This window comes from Podarcis vaucheri (assembly GCF_965113315.1).
Source record: "Podarcis vaucheri genome assembly, chromosome: 13".
Classification (NCBI taxonomy): Eukaryota; Metazoa; Chordata; class Lepidosauria; order Squamata; family Lacertidae; genus Podarcis; species Podarcis vaucheri.
This window is the reverse complement of record NC_138751.1, coordinates 15179800-15205543: the sequence shown is the minus strand read 5'-3', so window position 1 is coordinate 15205543 and position 25744 is coordinate 15179800. Positions and strand designations below refer to the sequence as shown.

Here is a 25744-nt window from a genome sequence, read left to right as displayed (position 1 = left end):
ACCTGGGTGTAACCTTCCAGGAAAGGGGCTCCTGGCGCTTTCAGATTAATAATACTATTGCAAATGCAGAAAGATCTACCAAAGCGTTAATAAGATTCTTCTATGGGAAAGGGGGCCAATACATACCGGCAGCCTCCCAGGTCTTTGCTGCCAAAATACTATCACAATTGTTATATGGATCCCAGATCTGCAGCTTTAAAAACCTTACTCTCCTAGAGGCATTCCAAACTAAGTTTTTCTGCTTCCTGTTGGGGATACCCTCTTGCGTATCCAACATAGCGGTCCGTCTGGAGGTTGGGCAAATTCCTATCAGTACTTGGATATGGATATTGAAGATTCATTATTGGCTAAAGCTTATTTTCTTCCCGGTTGGGCTGGCACCTTTAACCCTATTAGATAACTACCAATCCAAATGGAAAGCTACACTGCTGGAAAAGCTCAAAGGCTTGGGGATCCCACTACAGACCCTGATAGCGACAGGCTTCGAGAAAGCTAGGATTACAATTCGCCAGCGTATCTGGGACGTAGAATTACAATGCCACATGAGCGAAATGATCAAACACCCAGCAATAAGGGACCATGGGAGAGGTTTCTCTCCAGCTAACTATCTGTCAGGCCTTCAGGTACCCAAATACAGACGGTCTTTTACTCTCGCCAGATTCATCGTTCTCCCTTCTACCTTACTTCAGGGCAGATTTGAGGGTAAACCATATACAGCACAGGTCTGCCCTTGTGGCTCGTTGGAAGTTGAAACTGCTCTACATGTACTATTACGTTGTCGTCTTTATGAGGATATACGTTTGACTTTTATTACACCTGTTTTGCAAAAGTCCAGGAAAGAATCAGAACTCCATAGTTTAAAACCACTGCTAAAAGGTAAAGGTAAAGGTACCCCTGCCCGAACGGGCCAGTCTTGACAGACTCTGGGGTTTGTGCGCCCATCTCACTCAAGAGGCCGGGGGCCAGCGCTGTCCGGAGACACTTCCGGGTCACGTGGCCAGCGTGACAAGCTGCATCTGGCGGGCCAGCGCAGCACACGGAACGCCGTTTACCTTCCCGCTGGTAAGCGGTCCCTATTTATCTACTTGCACCCGGGGGTGCTTTCGAACTGCTAGGTTGGCAGGCGCTGGGACCGAGCAGCGGGAGCGCACCCCGCTGCGGGGATTTGAACCGCCGACCTTTCGATCGGCAAGCCCTAGGCGCTGAGGCTTTAACCCACAGCGCCACCCGCGTCCTTTAAAAACCACTGCTAGAGGATAAGAATCCCAAGACTACATTAAATGTAGCCAAATTCTGTGCGTCTTCAATCAATCGCAGGAAGCAAGTGGTATCCCATAATGACCAAACCCCCAAATGTTAACTACAGGGAGCACGCTAATAATTAATTTTAATTTTTATATTTAAATCCTTGTTATGCTCATATTGTTCTTTGTATTTCTGATATTTTTATGATCTGTGATATTGTGTGTGTTGACGCTGGTCTGCGACCGTATTAATAAATTCATTCATTCATGCAATCGCATGTAAACCCAGGGTGCAGCAGTCAAAAGAGCGGGGTTCCATGTTATAGGTAAAGGCTACTTCTATCTCTGGAAATACTCATGTTTGGACTTACCAATCAATGTACTGAGTTCCAAAACATGGATATGAACCAATAAAAAACAACAGCAACCATACTTACCTGAAGGAAATCTATTTGCATTTTGTACTGGGAGCTAATTCCTGTCAGTGGTTTCCCAGAACACTCACATGACTCACGAAACAAGCTTGAAGACCTGAACAGACACCAGTGTTTATCTTGCTACATCCACACTGGATGCCGAAATGTCTTAGGTTACAGGCTTTAATTTTCAGAATTAATGCTTTTGTTTAGCCCATACTTAATTAAAAATAAGGCCACTTGTAGAACTTAGGTAAGACAGCAGAAAACCTCGTGTTCTGCTGGGAAAATCCTGCAATATTTTCATTCACATATTGTGCAAAAGCACATTGCCTGCCAAAACCCCTCCAACGCCGCCATTAAGAAGCACATATTCTCCTGTTAATTTGAGCTTAATTTGGATTAGCGTGCTGGAAGTGAAGAGATCACAAACTGCGGAACAGAACCAGCTGCAGGTCATCAAGGTTTGAACTTGAGGTAACACTTCATTCGGTGCAAAAGACGATGTGGGAGTAGGGGAGCCTACTGTTTCTTTATATAAAGTTTTCCTCTCTACATTTATGATTCAACAATCATAGTTCAGAATTAATGTTTTCATTTAGCTACAGCCCATACATAATTAAAAATGAGGCAAATTGTAGAACTTAGCTAAGACCGCAGAAAAACCTAGTTTATGGGCTGGCAGCCAGTAATATTTTCATTCATAGATTGCTGCCGACATGCTATTAAAGCAAATGTTGTTACTGTCTGCTACATTAATGTATTTACTATGTGTGACCCATAGTGGGTAAAACATAGCCACATTTATTTTATTTTTTATTGATGCCAGTCATTATAGAGGTTGATTCTGGCATAGGGAAAGCATTCCGGTAACAGGTAGGCTGCCTTCTGGTCAATATCTCATCTTCTTCCCATTGGCCACAGGTTGGAAGGGAGTTACCAGGCATCAAGGTCCACCCTGGTACAAGCCATTACCGCAAAGCCCATCTTGCAGCGGCCATGTTTCTCAGTTGTGAATTAATACCTTTCTGTGTTCCTGGCCCTCTCTCTTGTGATTCAGAGAAGCTAGCTGTGAATACATCTGAACCCCACTTGATTGTCCCACCATTATCTCCAGCTTACACTGGATGGCACATCCTCCTCATTCATCATTTGCAGGGAGCCTAGCCACCAACGCTCCATCAAATGAAGCCACACTAGGCTCAATCCCTGCCTTCCTTCTGTAGTTTTGTAAGGCTTGTTCACACAGGAGCGAAGTCTAGATTTCCATTGGCCGGTCTTGTGGCATCCCTACAACATCTTCCCTATCTCAGGGTTGCCCTGGACATTTCCTACTAAGAGTGTTTAAAACACACACACAGACACAAACACCTTTGCATAGTCCCTAATGGTAGGATTGGGACCCCAGGGGAAAAGGTCTGGGGCAAGGTAGAGAGGATGTCAGGTGTATCTCCCTACATTAGTAAAGGTAAAGGTACCCCTGCCCGTACGGGCCAGTCTTGACAGACTCTAGGGTTGTGCGCTCATCTCACTCTAGAGGCCTGGAGCCAGCGCTGTCCGCAGACACTTCCGGGTCACGTGGCCAGCGTGACAAGCTGCATCTGGCGAGCCAGCGCAGCACACGGAACGCTGTTTACCTTCCCGCTAGAAAGCGGTCCCTATTTATCTACTTGCACCTGGGGGTGCTTTCGAACTGCTAGGTAGGCAGGCGCTGGGACCGAGCGACGGGAGCGCACCCCGCCGCGGGGATTCGAACCGCCGACCTTTCGATCGGCAAGTCCTAGGCGCTGAGGCTTTTACCCACAGCGCCACCCGGGTCTCCCTACATTAGTGGGGATGAAATGTTCATACAGATCCACTTTGGGCTTTGGAGCTGAACCACAGGGTCAAAACATCAAGAGAGGAGGCCATGTCTATAATCCACATAGTACAGCTTTCAAAATCTGAACAGACATCTCTTTAAAAAGTTAGTGTTTTGTCTTCCAGGGAGACACCTTTCATCAAGTAGGGAGCAGGAGGACCTGATACTTCTGCTGGTGCTCAAATCTGGGTTGCTATTTTATAAATAACTGCTTGACCCCACAGCAGCAAGAATCATGAGAAAAGGAATGAGATCATACTTTTATATTATGAAAAGCGAGGCAGGAGATGAGCGGTGGGACAAAGTGGAGGCCCAAAGTGATCAGAGTGGCCTTTTCACCCTCAAGAAGGAAGGAATCCTGGTGGCAATCCAATGGTGACTGTGAGCAGGTAAAATACATATTTGCTTCTCTAAAAGGACATCTCCAACTCCTCCTTCTTGCAATCCTCTTGCCTTTGCCCAGACGTGCCCTGGAAGATTGGGGGACCACCTTGAGAGGTTTCTTGAGAGGGATGGAGTGCAGGAGGGGGAAAGTGTAGGGGGCTGCTGAGTGTCAGAGATGGTGATAGCGGAGGTTTGTTGCCTGAGCAGAAGTCTGCTTGTGCAACCTTGGCATTCATTATCTTAATTCAATTGGGTATCCATTCTTACATGAAAGGGAAATTTTCCTAGTAAATTCATAAGTGTAGAAGCTGAATATATTTTTTCTTGCACAGTCGGTGACTGGAACTGGAGATGAGCTCTTCATGGGACCAGTTACTGGTAAGCCATAAAAAGTGCAGATGTCTTTAAGATCTTGGTCGGAGACATGAATGAAAGTGCGTACGGCGTGCTGAACCAGGCCTCTTTTCTTGATTATATAGTTGCAGTAATGTGCGACATCAGTCTTGGGGTAATCGACATACTCGTGTTTGAAGGATTGGAAATCCCAGGAGGCTTCAGTCCCCAGCACCATCCAGGAGAGCAAAACCAAGAACAGCCATAAAGGACAGGGCCCCTTGGCAGCCATGGCTCGCTGTGGCTCTTGGTGTTTGGTCTGTGCAGAAAACACAGAAAATGAAGCAAAGTTCAACAGAGCATTTCATGCTTTCCCCTTTTCCATCACATTTATTATATAACCCACTTCCCAGGAAAAAGCAAGGGAAAATCTGAAAAGGGCTATGACAGCCTTGCTCAAGTTGTAATCCTAATTCCCTCATTAGGTAGTTATGAGGCTGTCTAATACTGCCGTCAGACACTGCCCCACCTACTTCAGTACTGCTGTACCTCAGAAGTCAAACGGAATCCCTTCCGGAACTCCATTTGACTTCCAAAATGTTCAGAATCCAAGGCACAGCTTCTGATTGGTTGCAGGAAGCTCCTGCATCTAATCGGAAGGCGGGAAGTTGCATCAGAAGTTTGGGTTCAAAAGAACGTTCGACAACTGAAACACTCACTTCCAGGTTTACAGCATTCAGTTGGCAAAGTGTTTGACTCGCAAGGCGTTGGGATCCAAGGTACGCCTTTATTGTCTAGCATTAAGTTGTGGCCCTTCCCCATTCCCATCTCTCTTCCTCCACCCCATTACAACTATGAAACTATAGTTTAGTTAACAGGCAGATTGAAGAAATGAATAAAACTAAGTTTCAGAGACTAATAAGCACCTCAAAAATCACAGAAAAATTAGCCTCTGCAAAGACAATGAATGACACCATTATTCTTCATGTCACCACAGCAGCAATAAACAGGCGTGAGTTCCACAAATTAGCATACTGAGATTCCCTAAGTGCCAAACTGTTAACCTGAGTCAGAGTGTGGTTGTCTCCTGAGGTAGCTAATTCAGGTTGCCATGAAATAATAGCAATTTATTGATTATTGCCAGTGTATTTTTATTGCCAGAAAGAAGGAACAGTGTTTGACTCCCAGGGCAGCATAAGTACAACCAACTGAAAAAAAGGTAGTCCCTACTCGTGGCTGCAGATTGTAATGATACAAAAGGACAAAGGGATGAGAGAAGAAGTAAAAGACAGATCTTTGTGCCCATCCGTAAAGTCAAACAGACGGACTAAGAAATTGATAAAATTTATTCATGTCAAACCCTGCTTTCTCTTTGAGACATCCCAATGATGACTTGGCATCTACTTTCATTTCTAGAGAAATGTAAACAACTTTGAAATGGGCACCTTTCATGACTGTAAAATTATCCTAAATCTAGGAATGTAGATTTTTCCAATGAAGCTACATTTCCCTGTACGTAGAGCTTTACTTCCTACTTTCTGCTGTTCATACCTTCTCAAAATGTACATTTGTATATAAGCATACTGGGCTTCCTTGTATCGGTGTGGTGGTACTTACATGACTTAATCTTCCTCCAAAAATTAAACAAATCCTGCATATAGAAATATTTAAATTCCGGAGAAAGCATTGTAACCTAAATTTCAGCATGGCTGTTACATACAGTCATCTCATCAGCCTTCTGTACTCTGAATTGATGCAGCCAGTCCACAGCTCAGCCACCACATCTACTGTCAGAGAGCTTGTGGTCAAAGATGATTGGCAGCCAGTGAAATGCAGGTAAAGAATATGATTGCCATGACTAGAACTTAGGAGAAGGAGACACACAAAGGTTAAATATTTATTCACAAAAATGAATATCTTAATCCAGAAATAAAATTCCAGGGAGGCAGGAATACAAGGAGAAAAGTGTTGTTAAACATGGAAAATGTTTATTCTATCAAAGACGGGGGGAAATTGAAATCAAGTATGGAAGAAAAGAAATGACAGGCAAAGTTTAGCTGTTCAAAAGCTGGCTGATTTAAAACATGCCTTCTAGGCCACCTTTCCCACTCCTGAACAAAACAATGAACATAGCTTCGCAGATGAGCATGTCAAGGTCATTTTCTTACCTAGTGCAATAGAAATTGGTCTCCCAAAGAGTGGATCGAAATATCTTCTTTCACTCGTATGCGCCTCTGAGCATCCTCCAGGAAGAGACACCTTATATAGAGAGAATTCAGGTATGGTGGATGATGATACGTGGAAAATTGTTACTGGATGTACTGGAAGAAACACTGGACGCCTATTTACTCCCTGTGGGAGAAGGAATTGAAGCATCATTAGTAGAAAAACATGAAGGTCTACTTGCTAATTGGCCTTGAATGTTATTGTAGTTCCCATATATTGTTTTACTGGAAGGATGCATTCTGTACCCAACAAGTTGATGGCATAGCTGATGTCTATATTCTCACATGAATATTTTTACTCACTCCTGATAGGCATAATACATCATGCAATGCATGGAAAAGTGTTCATCCACCATTATTTATCAGGGCTAATCCTGATTCTCTACAGTGGATACAGTGCTTATAGCATGAATGTTCCCCCTTGTTATTAAAGACTCACTGGAAGACCAAGAGGCAGATATCTTCTACGTAGGGGTGCGTATGGATGCTTTGCTGTCGCTTGAGACTAAGGTGGCATCAGTGGCACAGAGTACCTTCCATCGACTTCAGCTGATGGCCTAGCTCTATGACTATCTGGACACAGACAGCCTAACTACTATTGTCTATGCTCTGGGAACCTCTAGGTTAGATTACTGTCAGGTGTTCTACTCAGAGCTCTGAAGACAATTGAGGAACTTCAGTTAGTGCAGAATTCGGTGGCCAGGGCAAGATTCTTCGGTCATATTACACCCAGCCCAACTGCACTGATTTCCAGGCCCAACTCATGGGATGGGGGATTATTGATTATTCATTTATTTTTGGCTCTTATTTTCAGTATGTGTTTTTTTATATACTGTATTCTTATGCATTATTATTGTATTAAAATATTATTTCTGGAGGTAAAAGCTCTATCCACCACCCAAATCATAAGTTGTACTACAAGGCTTTCCAATTAAAACAGTTGACGGACATGATTAAATCATCTTCAACTCTGTGGGCCAAAATGGAACTGGAACCCTCACAAATCTCTCCTAATGCTTTATCCTTCCTGAAAACTTCACGTACTTGCATTAGCAAAATAACGTTGCAATGTACCTCGGGTTACAGACGCTTCAGGTTACAGACTCTGCTAACCCAGAAATAATATTTCAGGTTAAGAACTTTGCTTCAGGATGAGAACAGAAATCGTGTGGTGGCGGTGCGGCAGCAGCGGGAGGCCCCATTAGCTAAAGTGGTACCTCAGGTTAAGAACAGTTTCAGGTTAAGAACGGACCTCTGGAACGAATTAAGTTCTTAACCCGAGGGACCACTGTATATCCTTTGAAATTCTCGTGTGCAAATGTTGTGGTGGATGTTGTCTAGTCATGATCACATATGCGTGTGAATATTGACACTTGCCAGTCAGTACTTGATAAACGACAATGTGGTGACTTTCGTGCAACAACAGTCTACGGAGGACAGTATCCACACAATGTATTTTAGAGCATGACCACTCCATTTGTGCACACCCTTCACAAGTGGGTAGAATTTTGGCTATTATTATGTTTTTGACAACGGGACAAATTTCAAGTGCAGGCGGTGAAATAATTAACATCATTCACCTTTCGGATGTTGGCTACTGTATTAATTACCCACCATGCCTCTGGCATTGTGCTACATAACACAAGAAGCTTAGACCATTGTTGAGGGCCAGGGAGATGAGGCCAAGAGATAGGATATTTTTATAAACCGTGTAAGTTTCTTGTTGAAGCGCGATCTGAGCACGGGACTGAATGAATGAATCTGAGCTCCACCTCTGACCCAAAATCATAGAGAGGGGATACAGGAATAGCAAATTTTAAGTAGGGTGACGAAAAAGAGGGTCTCTTGATTCTATCCTCCTCTGGCCAAAGCCAGAGAAAATGTACACCTATCGACATTTACAAGGAACAGTCCTCATGATATTCAAATTCCTGTGCTTAGTATTTCATTTGCATTTTGGGAAAAAAATTGTATCTGTTGGAGATTTTGTGGGGGTGAAGTAATGCCTTTGGGGGGTGTTTTCTGAAGTTGCCATATTCAGGATTGGGTGCTCCCACCTCAGTGTCCATGGAAGTTAAATCTCTGGGGGCTGGTGATTGTGGGGGGAGGGAGGCATATTCACTCTAACATGTAGGCATGCAAACTTTTACTAAATTTGCCTGCAATCATCAATTTTTTCACATAGCCTTTTCAATAAACGGAACTTTGAAACATACAGTTTAACAAATTTCCCCTTGCCTAGTAGCATTTACTGAGACCTAAATCAGAGTCACTTTTGCTTGCTGCAATTCGGACACACAACAGCTTCCCCATCTAGTGGTTTAATGCTGTATGTTCACCCCTCTTTAAAAAAAGTATTCCCCTTATAATAAGTCTGCTCACCTTTCCCGCTTGGCAGCTTAAACAAAGCTTAAACAATGGTCTAAGCCAGGCATCCCCAAACCCGGCCCTCCAGATGTTTTGGGACTACAACTCCCATCATACCTAGCTAACAGGACCAGTGGTCTGGGATGATGGGAATTGTAGTCCCTAAACATATGGAGGGCCAAATTTGGGGAGGCCTGGTCTTAGCTTTCCTTTCTGGCCATTAATAGAGCCAGAAAGAAAGCAATCACCTGCCTTCCCCTTCAACAAGGAAGTCTTGTCTTGCAATAATGGGGTACACCTTTCCGATGTCGGCAATGATAGCCTGTTGAATGACACTTCAGAGTGCGTCACGGATTGGTTGCAGGTGTGAGGGTGTTGGCGGCAAGCCCTTTGGGCTCGAGTGGCGGTTAGCCTTTGTTTGTATGGAGGGGAGGTTGTAGCCTCCGCCTGCCCCTCCTCAGTAAGGGTATTCTGTTAAAGGGATCCGGGGTTGTGAATTCTGTCCAGAGCTGGGATGTGCGCTAGGGCCATGTCACAACCCCAATGGGGAACCCCTCTGGGTGTCCCTAATTGATGTAAGTCATAGGGTGCCCCCTAATGGTGGTTTACCCTTAGATGGGCTCCCAGCAGACAGGCAGGAGTCAAGATATAGCCTGGCTTCACCCAATGCCTAAGCCAACACGTTCACATCTGTAACCAAGAAATTTGTGGCCTATTGGAACCCATAAACCAAAACACTCATGTCCATGTGTTTATTGGCCATTAGGTGGACAATAATGGGGGCCTTGGCAAGCAACAACATGTTTTGCATTCTACTTATGTTTCCCAAGCATGAAGGCTATTTTTCTAGAAAAAGAGGTGCCAGAACTCATCATGAACCCCTCTTCTTTTTCTTCTCTTTAAATGGCAATGGTGCCCTCAGGAGTGGTGCCAGGACTGAGTTCCAGGGAGTTCTCGAAAGCCCTACAAGCATGTAATGTTCTCTCACATTTTCCTTTACCCAAGATTAGGGTCGCCATACGTCTGGAATTTCCTGGACACAGCTGGGATTTGGCAGTGTCTGAGTGGAATTTGCTGAAATGTCCAGGAAAAGACTTCCGGGGTTGGCGCGATCTGGAAATGGCGGATTCCCTCCGAGCTCCGGAGGGAATCGGCTCAGCGGTGGATGGGTCTTTGCCGTGCCGGCGACACGGGGACCCTTAAAAACTGAAGACTCGGTGGGTACCTTAAGCACCCCCCTGATTCGCGAAGAGCCTTTTTAAAGGCTGCGGAGGGGATACGGGGGACGGCGCGGTGCTGAGAGTCGATCGTTACCGCCGCTGAGTGAAGCCGCGAGCCATGACTGGAGAGCGCTGACTTCCTTCCTTGAAATTCGGACTGAAAAGAAGAACCCGTGAGTAAATTGGAATTGGACTTTAAGAATTTTACCTTCTGAATTTGAGACGATCGGGGGGTGTGCTAAAAGGAAGTCCGCACCCCCCCTTGCAGACGATCTAGAGCAACGATATAAGAACTAAGCTGGAGTGCCTACCCTGTAAAGGGTGAGTTTAAAAAGACAGTAACTTCCAAGATTTGGAAAAGTAATTTTGAGCAGGAGAGTGGAGTGTTGGAAGTTGTTTGTTTTGCTGTAAACAACCCTCCCTCTCGGGCCCGGGAGCGTCCTGTTTTGGAGCTTGCGTAAGAGGTGCAGAGTTTGACAGCTGTCAAAGCTGTCAAACGGACTGTCAATAGTGAAAATTTTTTTTTTTATAATAATTTTTATTGCATTTTTTCCAAATTACAGAAAGAACAAAAGAATGAACAAAATAGAAAAAAGAAAGAAAGAAAAGAACAGAAAATCACGACCATTTCAGGAACTTATTTCATTTTTTTTTTTTTTTTATTAAATTTTTTATTTAAGAAAAATACACATTTTACATCGCTGTACAAGTGTATACATACAAAAAAGAAAGGTTCCATCATAGAGAAAAAAACAAGATATAAAAAGAATTAAAAGAAGAAAATAAGAAAAAGAAGAAAAAAAAGAAAAAAAAGAAAAGAACTAAAAAGACTAAGAAAAAAAAAGGAAACATACAAAATACACTTAACAAAACTTCCGTCCGACTCGATTTTGGAGTTGTCTATTCTTACATTAATTCTGCAGTATTGCTAACCGATTCTACATTGATGATTTTAATTATCGTCTATTGATAGATTATTTATTCCCTGGCTGGCCTCAAAATAAACTAGAAATTTAATCCATTCATCTTTAAGTTTAACTGTGTTGTTTTGTCTTATTTTTTGAGTTAATCTCGCTAATTCAGTATATTGATAAAGCCTCATTTGCCACTCTCCGACCGTGGGTAAGACAGGGGTTTTCCATTTTTGTGCAATTTGAATCCTCGCCGCAGCCATGGCATATTGAACAAAGGTTTGATCTATTTTCTTTATTTCTTTGCCAATCATGCCTAAAAGAAACAACTCAGGGGTTTTGGGGAAGTCATACTTCAGAATTTTTTTCAGTTCATCATATATTTGTTTCCAGAATTCCTTTACTGGCTCACAGGTCCACCAAATATGAAAAAAGGACCCGACCTTGTCCCTACACCTCCAGCAGATGTTATCAGCAGTTTTATACATCTTTCTTAACTTTACTGGGGTCAAATACCAGCGATATATCATTTTCTCTAAATTTTCTCGGAGGGCTACACATGCTGTAAATTTCACCCCTTTCGTCCACAGTATCTGCCATTTATTATAATCTATATTATGACCAAGGTCTTTTTCCCATTTTACCATCACACCCTTCACCAGCTCTTCTTTGGTGTCCCATTCCAATAATTGTTTATACATTTTGGACAGGAGTTTGTCATTACTCTCCAAAATTTCAACCTGAAACCTTGATTTTTTTTCATTCATCCCCACTTTCTTATGTTCACCCCATAAAGCATTGATCTGGTGGAAGTGCAGCCACTCTTTTATTCTACCTTTCAATTGCTCATAGGGCTTCACCTTCCATCCCGATTCTGTCTTCACCAAGAGGTCCTCATATGTACATCTTTCATCAGTCATATTTATTCTTTTAATTTTAACAATATCAGTTGGTGATAGCCACCATGGGGTGCCTCTTTCCATCAGTTTTTTATATCTCTTCCACACCTCTAATAATGGGCCTCTAATTATATGATTAGAAAATCCTCTGTGGACCTCCCCTTTCTCTTGCCAAAGATAAGCATGCCACCCAAATCTAATATTAAAACCCTCCAGATCCAAAAGATCTGTATTTCTGAGGGTGGCCCACTCCTTTAGCCAGCACAAACAGGCTGCTTCGTAGTAAAGTCTGATATTCGGGACTGCAAAACCACACCTCTCTCTTGAATCTGTTAAATATTTAAACTTTATTCTGGCTCTCTTCCCCAGCCAAATAAAATTGGTCAGGGTTTTCTGCCATTTCTTAAAGAGGGAGGTACCTCTAATAATCGGAATACTTTGGAACAGGAATAATAGTCTCGGAAGGATGCACATCTTAATAGCGGACATCCTCCCTGTCCATGATAACTTCAATCTATGCCAGGTATCTAGATCTTTTTTGATATCCTGCCAAACCTTACTATAATTGTCCTCAACCAAATTTATGTTTTTAGATGAAAGCCAAATTCCCAAATATTTCACTTTATTCACAGTTTTAATACCGGTCTTTTCTTCCAGTTTAATTTTATCCTGTTCTGTCATATTCTTTATTAGAATTTTTGTTTTCCTCCTATTTAATCTAAAGCCCGACAATCTACCGAAATCATCCAAAAGTTCTATAACCCTGGTTGCACTGTCCACTGGGTTCTCCACAGACAGGACCAGGTCATCAGCGTAGGCCTTAAGCTTGAATTCTTTCTTCCCAATTTTTATCCCCCTCACATTTACTGCCTCTCTTATTCTATTTGCAATTACTTCCAATACCATTATAAATAGCAAGGGGGACAGAGGGCAGCCCTGCCTTGTACCTTTCTTAATCATAAAAGGTTTAGTCAAATTATCATTTATAATCAACCTGGCCTGTTGTTCTAAATATATTGACCTGATGCCTTTCATGTAGGGGCCTTCGATACCTGCTTTTTCCAGACATTGTAACAAAAATTCCCATGAAACATTATCGAAAGCCTTTTCGGCATCGATAAAGATCAATGCTGCGGGGACGTCTATTCTCATATCTAGATATTCGATGATGTTTAATATATGACGAACATTATCTTTCTGGTGTCTGTTAGGAAGGAATCCTGCTTGGTCTCTGTGTATGTGTTTTGTTAAGAGCCTCTTAAGTCTACCAGCCATGATATCAGCAAAGATCTTATAGTCGTTGTTAAGTAAAGAAATTGGTCTATAATTTTTTATATCTGTTTTTTCTTTCTCTGATTTTGGGATCAGGGTTATATAAGCCGTTTTCCACGAATCTGGGATCTTTCCTCCCTGGAGAATGTTATTAAACACATCTTTGAGTACTGGGGCTAAGTATTCCCCTAACGTTTTATAATATTTTGCAGACAAGCCGTCTGGTCCTGGGGACTTCCCCATCTTCATCCTACTGATAGCTTCCTTGATCTCGTTTACTGAGATCTCCTTATTCAGTTGTACCCTGTCCTCCTCCGTTATATATTTTCCCTCATTTTGGTCCAGATAATTCTTAATTTCTACGGTATTTTCTCTTCCTCTAGCATACAGCTTTTCAAAAAATTGAGTAAACCTATTTTCTATCTCCTCTGGGTCTTCTATAATATTATCCTCTGCTGTTATTTTATTTATCACATTTTGTTTTTTCCTTTTTCTTAACTGCCAAGCGAGTAGCTTCCCCATTTTATTTGCTGATTCGAAATATCTTTGCTTTGTAAATTTAATTTTCTCTTCTATCTCCTGATTTAGTATTGCCGAATACTGAGATTGAAGCACCTTAGAGGCTCGTATAGAGTTTTCATCTGTTGGGTTAATTACCAGTTTTCTTTCGTAGTTTCTCAGTTGAGCAAGGATATCCTCTTTTCTACGTTCCCTTACCTTTCTCCTATAGCTTTTTTGTTGTATTAGGAGACCCCTCAGAACCGCCTTACTGGCGTCCCAGACCACATCTATGGGGGTTTCTTTGCCCAAATTAAAGTCTAGATATTCTTTTAGAGTGTCTTTAATTTTTCCCCTCACCTCTTCATTGTCAAATAAGTTTTCACACATCCTCCATCTGTATTGGCCCTTCAGTTCATTTTTTAATTCCATATCTAAGGCACAATGGTCGGATATTGTCCTAGGATGAATTTTACAACTCTTCACCCTCAACGAAAGTATTTTTGTCATCCAAATCTGGTCAATTCTCCCCCAGCTCTGATGGGGTTCAGAGTAATGAGTAAACTGTTTAAGAGAGGGGTTTTTATATCTCCAAATGTCAACTAGATCCAAGTTTTCTTCCATGTCACTAAATGATTTTGGTAATTTCCCCCTTGCCAATCTCCCCTTTTTTTCACTCCTGTCCAAATCCGGCATTGGAACACCATTCATGTCCCCAAGCAGGACTAGTTTATGGCCATCCAATTCTAATATCATACTTTCTAATTTCTCAAAAAACTCTGCTCTGTTTGAATTTGGTGCGTATACCGTCACCACGTTAATTTTCTCCCCCCGAACATTTAATTGCACCCCTAGGATTCTTCCTTCTTCATCTTTGCAGATCAGGGTCGGTTCCCACTTCTCTTTAACATATATTACTACTCCTCTTTTTTTTTTTACATCTGAATTAATAAAGTCTATTCCTAACCTTTTATTCACCAGGATATGTTTGTGTTTCTTAGCGATATGCGTTTCCTGAAAGCAGATTACATCATACTTTTTATTTTTCGCAACTTTCTCAATTTTATTCCTTTTAACCTTATCATTCAGCCCATTTACATTCCAGGATAAAAATTTTAGTGTATGTGTTATTGTTTACCTTTGTCTGCTTCTAAAACCTCTAACCGGACTTACAAGCTATAATCTATCGCCTTTGTTCCCTGAGGACTCCCCCTCTTCTGCCGTCTCCGCTCCCACTACGGCCTCATCATCATCTTCCTCTGAATCCACTACCCCCTCCCCTGTTCCCCTTTCCTCCTCCCGTTCGCCTCTTATCTCTCCTTCCTCTTCCTCCTCCCTGTTCCTTGGTCTATTCTCTGCCTTTCCCAGGTCTTTTTCATATCTTCTCAGAAACTTGTCCGCCTCTTGTATATCCAACAATCTGAACTTTTTTCCTTTATAAAAAAAACTAATCCCTTCCGGGAACTCCCATCGAAATGGTACTCCATTTCTTTTCAGAGCTGCTGCCACCTGTTTATACCCTTCTCTTTTGCGAAGTAGCCTCACTGGTATTTCTTTGTAGATAATAATAGGCCTTCCATCAATTCTTAATCTATTGTTATAGCTCTTTCTCAAAATTAGGTTTTTCATTTCCAAAGAGTTAAAAATCACCAAGCAATCCCCCAGGAATTTACTTGCTTTTATGTGTTTAGGCTTAGTCATTCTAAATACATTATCTACAGTGGAAGCCATCTCATCCTCCCTCAAACCCAGCCAGTTAGAGAGTTCTTTGATCATCTTCCCTCTTATATCCTCATTTCTATCCTCTGCTACTCCCCTAAATTTGAGGTGAAGCTGTTTTAATCTCATATCTGCCATGGCTAGGTTGTCCCAGATCTTATCTTGAGAATTACTCAACTCCCCCAGCTCTTCTTTTATCTTCATTGTCTCCTTTTTTTGTTCCCTCACCTCTTTCTGCAACTTTTTATTAGATTCCTCAATCATTTTAGACTTAGCGGAGAGATCTTGAATTTTAGTTGAGAGTTCACCAACTGCTCCTTCTATTTTTTTATCAATCATCTCCTGAACCTCTCCTAGTTTGCTTTCCATATATAATGCATTTTGTTTAAATTCCTCCTTTATTCTAGTCCACAGATTGTCTAAATCTCTAATTTCCTCCTGTCGTGACAGCTTTCTTTCTCCCGGGGTCCCACCCCCTTTCTTCCAGTCTTTTCCATCCTTTCCCGTCATTTCCTGCTGTCACCCCCTACCCTCCAATTAACAAGAATTAAACAAAAATTTGAACAGAAATTGTCGGTGGTAAACCACTCTAACCCACTATAATAAACCGGGGGATAGGACAAAAACCTATTTCCAGACAGGGTTGAACCGCTCCTTCGGGGCAGCCTCCAGACATAAACTTCACAGGGCCCGGAGCGAAAGTCCTTTTAACAATCCATCAGGAGAGGTTGAGCAGTCCAGTGAAAAGGCCTTGAGAGAGAACGCAAGGTGAGGCCTTCCCAACTCTCGGCAATCTCTTTCTTCGTCCTTAACCAAACCACTTCGTCAGTCCACCCCGCGTCACAAGGGCAGGAGATCAAGAGTCCAAGAGTCAGGCCTTAGAAAGGTATAGTCCAGAGTAATCCACTTTTATCCTATATTATCAGAATCCAGGTTAAATTTTTAGATGTAGTTCCAGTTGTACTTGTAATCCCAATTATAATCGAAGCCCCGATTCCAGGTACCACCGTCAGGGTCCAACTCAAGGTGTAGCGTACCAATCTCTTTAAACTGTGTAAAACTAAATAAAATGTCACTCTACCTCCTCTGTTTGAGGACCCCCTGTCCAAAACCAGCCATTCAGATGTGTCCTCCCTTGGTCGGGTGGCGAAGCAGGAGGAGGGGAGGGAGCAGGCGAAGGAGAGAGAAGAACGCAGAAACAGAATATGACGGCAGGGTGTGGTGACAAAACACAGCGGCTTTAAAGTCCTCACCCTGTATCTACTACCGTCCTTCCCCTAAAATAATCCTCAGACTCCTTCCAGAAGTGGTTTAAGCACTTAGCCACTCCTGGTCTTGACTATAGAATAATACACTCTAAGCGTCAAAAGCGCTTGTCCTTTCAAAGCAGCATTAGCGTCCCCAAAAGAGAGAGAAAAAAAGAAAAAAAACAAACAACCACATAAACTTTCTCATAAAATAGACTGTAGAACTCTCCAGGGCCTGTTAGTTCTTAGTATCCAGTACAGTCCTTTCTTAAATCTTCCCAACAAATTGTTCTTACTCAAACAGACTCTCCAAACTCTCCTTATATCATCGACTTTCCGCCTGCGCCATTTTATATCCTCCACCGAGCGGGCTCCCAAAAGCCGTTCAGAGTCCACCAGGCACCACCCAGCTTAGCTAATAGCTTTGCGCTTTGCACAGTGTTTTGAATAAAAAGAAAAAACACCTTAAAAGACGCTGGGGGTTTCCATTCCTCTCTTAAGGCGGTCCGACGCCTCCTCCAGCTGAAGCTCGGGACGTCGCCCCGCGGAGTCGTTGCCGCCCAAATCGCGCTCGCGGTCCTCGTTCAAAGGAACAGTACGGACGCTTCCACGCTGCTGGGTACTTCTCCCAAGGGGGCCCCCCTTAGGGATTTGGGGGAGCGCTGCGCCCTGGCGTCTCCCCAAACCTCCGCAGAGCTCGGAAAACCGGGAACGAGGTTTTCCGCGCTTCCTCGCTGGCCGCGACCGGAACCGGAAGTCCCCTCAGGAACTTATTTCAAATTTCCATTGGACTTCCCCACATCTCCCGCATAATGCATTCTTAATAATAAAGTTATCAGCAAATTATACCCTTATTTCGTGTGTTTCTTTATATTTTCAATTGCAATTTAAGTTTAAATCTCTTATTCTCTATTTGCTCTAAAAATATAACATAATAACGTTTTTACTCATTTAAACTTTGATTCTTTCATAAATATTGTCCAATTTCATAAATAATTAAATTTCGTTGCTGGGGCTAACGTTCCAAATCATACGGCATCTTATGATTCATACAACTTATAATACTTTTGCAGATAGTCCTTAAATTTTTTCCAGTCCTCCTCCATTGCCTCTTCTCCCTGGTCTCGGATCCTTGCAGTCATCTCGGCCAGTTCCATGTAGTTCATCAATTGCGTCTGCCAATCCTCCAGTGTGGGCAAATCTTGAGTTTTCCAATGCTTGGCGATAAGAATTCTTGCTGCTGTTGTGGCATACATAAAAAAGTTCTATCTTTTTTTAACACCTTCTGGCCGACTATGCCCAGAAGGAAGGCCTCTGGTTTCTTGGGAAAGGTGTACTTAAACACCTTTTTTAACTCGTTATAGATCATTTCCCAGAAGGCCTTCAATCTTGGACAAGTCCACCAGAGGTGAAAGAATGTCCCCTCAGCTTCCTTACATTTCCAACATTTATTATCGGACAAATGGTATATCTTAGCCAGTTTGACCGGGGTCATGTACCACCTGTATACCATTTTCATAATATTTTCTTTCAGAGCATTACATGCAGTAAATTTCATACCGGTGGTCCATAACCTCTCCCAATCTTCAGACATGATATTATAACCAATGTCCTGAGCCCATTTTATCATTGCTGATTTAACTATCTCATCCTGGGTGTTCCATTTAAGCAGCAAGTTGTACATTCTCGATAATAACTTGGTCTTTGGTTCTAACAACTCTGTCTCAAGTTTCGATTTTTCCACCTGGAATCCTGTTTTTTTATCTAACTTAAAAACCTCATTAATTTGGGCATAGTGTAGCCAATTTTGCACCTTATCCTTTAATTTTTCAAAGCTCTGCAACCTCCAATTACCTCCAATGTTTTCTATTATTTCCCAATATTTCGGCCAGTATGCCTCCATATTGGGTGTTTTCCGAGCTTTGGCCTCTATTGGTGAAATCCACCTCGGAGTTTTGCTTTCCAATAAGTCTTTATATTTTTTCCAGACCATATATATTGCTTTTCTGACAATATGGTTTTTAAACATTCCATGTGTTTTCCCCTTGTCATACCACAAATACGCATGCCAACCTAACGAATTGTTGAAGCCTTCCAGATCTAGGACATCAGTATTTTCTAATAAAATCCAATCTTTCATCCAGCAGAAGGCCGCAGCTTCATAATATAACCTTAAGTCTGGCAGGGCAAACCCCCCTCTCTCCTTTGCATCAGTTAGTATTTTAAACTTTATTCGGGGCTTTTTGCCCTGCCAGACAAACCTAGAAATGTCCTTCTGCCACTTTCCAAAACATTCCACTCTGTCCACAACCTGCAAGGCTTGAAACAAAAACAACATCTTTGGCAAAACGTTCATTTTTATAGCTGCAATTCGGCCTAACAAGGATAGTTTCAATCTTGACCAAATTTCTAGATCTTTTTTAACTTCTGACCAACATTTCTCATAGTTATCTTTAAATAAATTCAAATTCTTAGAAGACAGATTGACCCCCAGATATTTCACTTTTTTAACAATGTTTAGTTCTGTTTCCTTCTGAAACCCCTCTGTTTCAGTAACTGTCAAGTTTTTCCCTAACACCTTAGTTTTTTGTTTGTTCAACTTAAAACCCGCCACCCGACCAAATTTCTGAATCAATTCCAAAACTCTTTTTGTACTAGGTTCTGGCTCCTGTAGTGTTAAAACCAAGTCATCTGCAAATGCTTTCAGTTTATATTGTTTCGCTCCGACCCGTATTCCTTGTACCTGCCGATCCTCCCTTATCATATTCAGCAAAACCTCCAGAACTGAAATAAACAATAAAGGGGATAGGGGGCACCCCTGGCGTGTTCCTTTTTCAATATGAAGTTCTTCTGTCACCACATTGTTCACTATCAACTTAGCTTTTTGTTCTGAATAGATTGCTTCTATTCCATTCTCAAACCCCCTTCCCACTCCCATCCCTTCCAAGTTTTTCTTCATAAATTTCCAAGAAATGTTGTCAAAGGCCTTCTCCGCATCAATAAAAATTAACACTGCTTTAGTGTTAATATTTGTTTGTAAAAGTTCCAGAATATCGATAATGTTCCTGGTGTTATCAAACAAGTGTCTGCCTGGGAGAAAGCCTGCTTGGTCCTTATGGATTACTTCATTTAATACTTTTTTAAATCTGTTAGCCAAAATATCTGCAAATATTTTGTAATCCACATTTAGGAGTGAGATGGGACGGTAGTTCTTCAGTTGAGTCTTTTCAGTTTCCACTTTGGGTATCAGTGTGATGAATGCTTCTTTCCACGTGTCCGGTGCCCTCCCTCCCCCCATAATCTGGTTGCAAACCTCCATTAATGGTTGTATCAAATAGTCTTTTAGCATCCTGTAGTACTTGGAGGTGAGTCCATCAGGGCCTGGAGATTTGCCTAGTTGCATATTCTGGATGGCATCCTCGATTTCCTGTTGTGTTATTTTGCAGTTCAAGATTGATCTTTTCTCTTGAGATAGTTTTGGTAGGCCATTGTCTTTCAAAAATTGTTCTATCTCAGTTGCTTCCTCGGACCCTTGTGTATACAGTTTTTTAAAATATTTCTGGAAACACTTTCTAATTTCTCCCGGTTTCTGAATGTTTTTCCCTTCAACTTCTAAGTTGGTAACATAATTTAATTTTTGTCTCTTTTTCAACTGCCAAGCTAGCAGTTTCCCACATTTATTCGCAGATTCAAAAGATCTTTGTTTCATTTGTTTGATTTTCCATTCCACTTCTTGGTTAATCAATTTCGCATATTGTGACTGGTGAAATTTGATTTCTCTTAAAGTCTCTTTTGATTTTGGATTCAATCTTAATTTTTTCTCTCCATCTCTTATCTTCTCCAATATCTTGTCTTTTTTACCATTCCAAAATTTTTTCTTGATCGTATTCTGTTGTATCAGAAACCCTCTCATGACAGCTTTGCTTGCGTCCCAGATTATTCTTTTTTCCACCGAGGTATTCAAGTTAATTTCAAAATAGTCCTTTAAAGCTTTTTGGGCCTTCTTTACAATCTCTTGATCTCTTAGCAGGTTGTCATTCATTTTCCATCTGAAGGAGTCATCAGTAGTAAATCTCATTTCCATTTTCAAAGCGTTATGGTCGGAGCAAGTCTTTGGGCAGATTTCTATTTTTGTAGTCTTAGGTGCCAGCCCTCTAGTTGCCCAGATTTGGTCGATTCTTGTCCATGACAGGTGGGCCTCAGAAAAGAAAGTTCCTTCTTTGCCTAGGGGGTTTCTCGTCCTCCATAAATCAATTAGGTCCATATTGTCAGTTAGTTCAAAGAAAGTTTTTGGTAGTCTTCCATCTTTGGTCAGATTCTGATTCTGTGACTTATCCATAAAAGTAGAGACGACCCCATTCATATCTCCCATCATAATGATGTTGGAATAGTCCAGATAGTCCAGTAGTGTCTCATGCAGCTTCTTATAAAATTCTGATTTCCCCTCATTTGGTGCATAAATTCCTAATATCAAAACTTTCTCTCCTTGAGTCGAAATTTCAATAGCCAGGATTCTTCCTTGTTCATCTTTAAACAAAAATTTTGGTGATAAATTCTCCTTGGCGTAGATCACCACGCCTCTCTTCTTAACTCTATCTGATGAGATGAATTCTTGGCCTAATCTTTTATTTATTAACACCTTCCTGTGTAACCTGGTCACATGGGTTTCTTGCAAGCAAATTATGTCCAAATTCTCTTTCTTTAGAATATGGAAGATCCTTTTGCGTTTTTCTGGGGAATTCGCGCCATTAATGTTCCAACTATACAACTGCAGAGACATCCTGTATCAATCTGTTGTTACTCTTATTGGGCGTCTTCTTTTTTGTCCAGATCCGAGGGTGGTAACTCTTTTCCAGACTCTGGTGGTGGCCAAATAGCTGCCACTCCTTTCTGCAAGTCTTCTCCGTGGTCGTGTAGGAACTTCTGGCTGTCCTCTTTCGTTTTGATTTTTATCTTCTTTCCTTTGTATTTGAATGAGAGGCCTTGTGGAAACTCCCACCTGTATGGTATTCCGTTACCTCTCAAAAGTCCAGCTAGGTCAGTGTAGTTAGATCTGAGATCCAGTAATTGTTTAGGAATATCCTTGTAGATTTGTGCTCTTCTGTCCTGGATCTCAAGTGCTTTGTTAAAATGTAGGTCAAGTAGCTTGTCTCTCTCCTGCTTAGTCCTTAAGATAATCAAACAGTCTCTGGGTCTGTCCTTCCCAGCAGCCCTTCCCAATCTGAATGCAGTTGTTATTTTAAAGTCTGTATCTTCGTTTATACCCCAGAATTTAGAAAATTCTGCTGTTAAGAAGCCAATCAAGTCCTCTTTCTCAATCTCTGGGATAGAGCGTAATCTCAAATTATTTTCCCTGTTTCGCAGTTCCACCAAAGACAGATAGGCCTGCTGGTCAGTAATATGTTTATGGAGCGGCCTTACCTCTCCTTTCAGTTCCTCCACTTCTTTAGTTGCTGCTTCTGCTTTTTCATTCGCAGCCTCGGCCAATTTTCGATTTTCAGATGCAGCGTCCTTTAGATTTCCAATATCTTGTGAATGCTTAGCCACCTGCTCAGAGAGTTTGGTAATTGAAGATGTGGCTAAGTCAATTTTTGCAGTTTGATCATCCACTTTTTTGTTCAAAATTGCAAATTGTTGTAACATTTCCTCTAGGAGAGTGTTGGATCCCCCAGCTGCCATATCTTCACTTGTTAACTGTTCAGGTTCTTCAGCTGGGGTTGTTGGTGATGGTACAGCCTGTAGAACCGCAGGGACTGAAGATCTGCGAGCCTGGGAAACCAAAGTTGTTTGTACCAATTTGCCTTTCCCTGCTTTCGACGCAGCTCTTGTTTTTACTCGGTCGCTCATTCCACACCTGTCTTTGGATTCAAGGTCAAACTGTCAAAAGTTCCATGGGAAAGACAGGCCTCAAAGTGAATAACCAAACCACAGAGAGACAAAACAAAGTTGGTTCTCAGGAAATTGTAAATCCCAAACTCCACTAGAGGGAGTATTGTTCAGTTCATGAAAGAAGAAACAAAGTTTCAGTCGCCATTAAAGTTCCTGCAGTTAAATAAATTAACCATAGTCTTTAGAGAAGACCTTTACCCTCTGGCAGAGCCCTCTCAATATTGCCACAATAGTTTCTTAAAAGGTGCAAAATACAGTTGCTTAATTGTATCCACCAGTAATGCCTCTAAGTATCCGTTTCAGCTTTGTAAGTGTATCCGCAAAACAACCTTTTGCCCGCTGCAAGTCCGGGACTAGGGGTTTTCAAGTCTTTAAAATTTTTAAAAGTCTAGCAGAGGAGAAAATCCCCAAACAGAGTAGACACAATAGCAAGAAAATAAAGATAACTTGCCTTTCCCTTCAGTTTCCGACTTCTCAAACGTATGCTGTCTCTCATTTAAAAACCCTTTTGTACTGCTTCCAGCTTGTCAGTTCCTTTGCCTTTGATCACTAAGCACCACCGGGAGACGGACTTCCTTTTTCTCGTCTCCCGCTTTCAGCCGAATTCATGAATTTGTAATCCAATCTCAAATAAATCTTACTCATGAGTAGTTAATTTGTAATCCAATGTAAAGGAAGAAAGGTCGGCGCTCATCCGTAACAGCCGCGCGGCTTCACTCCCGCAGAAAGAGCGATGAATCCACAGCACCGCTTCCCCTCCGCGCTTCCGGAGCCCCTTACGGGGTCCCTTCTTCGTTTTGGGGGTCGCTCTCGGTGCCCGCCGGATCCCACGGCCACGAGCTCACTCTGCTCATGGTTTAACTTAATGGGTCGTCGCTTTGCCGTAGCGAACGACCCTTTTCTGCGGAGCCCCTCTTCGCTGCGCAAAGAGGACCGCCATTACTCGTTTCGCGCCGCCTCCAGAAGTCCCGTCAATAGTGAAAAATTGTAACTTAAGATCCCTCTGGATTAAAAGGAGTTACAATTGAACTAAAATTGTTGGATACAAAGAAACAATAACAAGATAGAGGATTGTTGGAGAAAAGAACACTAAGTAACCAGATTCCCTCTAGGGGGAATTCTGTGGAATTACAATGGCTGTGGATGGAAAGATACTGGGGGAAATCGAAAGGATGTTCTATTTGGTGGGAATCTTACAAGAGCAGACTACGGCTATGAGCAAACAATTGATGACCTTGACTTCTGAAACAAGCAGTTCTGCTGAATGTAACGAGGACCTGAATGAGAAAGAATCCACAGCTGAATCCGAAATGATAACCAAAGAAGAGGAGAAGACAAAACAAGAAAGAGAAAAAGTGAAGTGGGAAAACACTAACCAGAAGCTGACACCTGGAGAATATAAGCAAGGAGACTATTGGATTAAATCTACTACAAGTCTACGAAAGATGCAGAAGATGAAAGTGGAGGCCCTGGGAGCTTATGAAATTCAGGACTTTGGAATAAAGAAATATAATTGGGGCCTCCACATAGACTCTGACTTTGATTACCTTCAAGATTCATGCCTTGTGGAAACTCTTCAGCAGTTGTTTTTAAATATGGGAAGAGACTATGGACTGATTGTGAAAGAACTCTTTCGAGATTCGATGACCGACATAAAGGATTACCAACAAGACCGGCGGAGAGGGACTGAAAGAGACTTGAGAGCCTCGGACGTGCGGAACCCAGGCTAAGAACTGTTATTTTGGACATGTTTCGGGAAGGGACGCAAATCGGGGATGGGAGGGAGGGAAGGATCTAATTTTTAACAACACTCAAGACCAGGGGGTTTAGAAAATAAGATTATTATTCAAGACAAAATGGGAAATCGATGGAAGGGAACTGGGGTCCAACTTAGAAAAAATTTATTTTTGCTTTTCTCTATAAAAGGACTAATATTAAGATGGATAAGAGGAGAAATGCCAATTTGCTGACATAAATTTGGGAATAGGGATGCAAGGGAGGGGGTGGGGGGAAGTCAAGGACCAGGGTTAGAAAATAAGTTTTTCGGAAATTATACATGTTTGTTGTTTTTTGTGTTTGTTTTTGTGTTTTGTTGTTGTCTATAAAAAATGTGAAAACCTAATAATTTTTTTTTTAAAAAAATGAAATGTCCAGGAAAATCTGGACACATGACAACCCATGTCAGAAATGTTGATTTAGGTGAATTTCCTTCAAAACAGCTCAAAAACTTAATTTGTAAAAAATGCCAAAAACTTTTGTTTCTGGATATGGCAGTCCTACACACGCTTCATTTATGTATAATGTGCTTAAAGTTTGCAGTGTTAATTCTGTATAGATTTTTACTCCCACCTCCCATAAACTGAAATAGATCCATGTTGCTGTCAACTTTCAATAACTGTTACGCTCTTGTGCAACGACAATCAAACCCATTAACTTGCAGTTTCCTTTATTTAGCCTCCAGTCTTCTCTCTTGCTCCTCTCTGTCTGCCTGCAGCTCCAGATGACACCCTGTCAATGCTTTGCCTGGCCTTTTATTCTATGGGGGCCACCGCTTCTGGCCTATGGCACACGGCCAGCTTGCAGGACCCCATTCTATTTGACTATTCTCCAAGGTCCAAATGGAATTCTCAGGACACCAATCAGATTAGTCCCTGATGGTGCTAGGAGAAACCAGTGGAGGCTGGTCCTTTAGAATCAAAGGAGCACTACCCCAACAAATGCAACCTGACCCCAGTCAGCCATCACCTGCCTCCTTTCTTATGCAACAGCCAGCCCAGGGGGTTTCCCTGGTTGTCAACTTCCTTCTCAGATTCAGGGTTGGCCTTGTAGAATTCAGGGCGGGGAGTGAGTGCATGGGAAATGAGACAAAACTAGTTGATTCTACTGTGTTTGGCTCCAGTTCCACAAACTGTTTTGCCTAAGTTTTACAAAATGCCTTATTTTTAAGTATGGGCTGTAGGTAAACAACAACAACAAAACACACCTTTCATCAAGTAGTGCAATGCTCTCAGGCAGGCAAGCAAGCTAGCCACAATAAGAATTAATAAGTCTCTGGCAGTTTTATCACATGTTTATTTACAATTAACATACAGAGAGCGGCTCCGAGCCTGTCGCTCTTAGCTACGAGTTGGTCACTCTGATTGCCTGCCCCTTTCGCAGCACAAAGGGTGCCAAAGACCTGTCCTTCCTCTCTTATATATCTATTGCATTTTAACCCTTTCAGCTCTTCTGGTTTGGCGAGAAGGTGGGTGAACTCCCC

At 42.0% G+C, this 25744-nt stretch overlaps 1 protein-coding gene across 1 annotated transcript in view; it reads right to left on the bottom strand.

The window, feature by feature from the left end:
- Window positions 1-25169, bottom strand: part of LOC309517152 (angiogenin-2-like) — a 44608-nt gene extending 19439 nt beyond the window's left edge. Inside the window, exon 1 of the mRNA XM_082196244.1 lies at window positions 24924-25169. The gene's annotated coding sequence lies outside the window, so the exon portion shown is untranslated. The remainder of the gene's footprint in view (window positions 1-24923) is intronic.
- Between the last annotated feature and the right edge of the window lie 575 nt (window positions 25170-25744).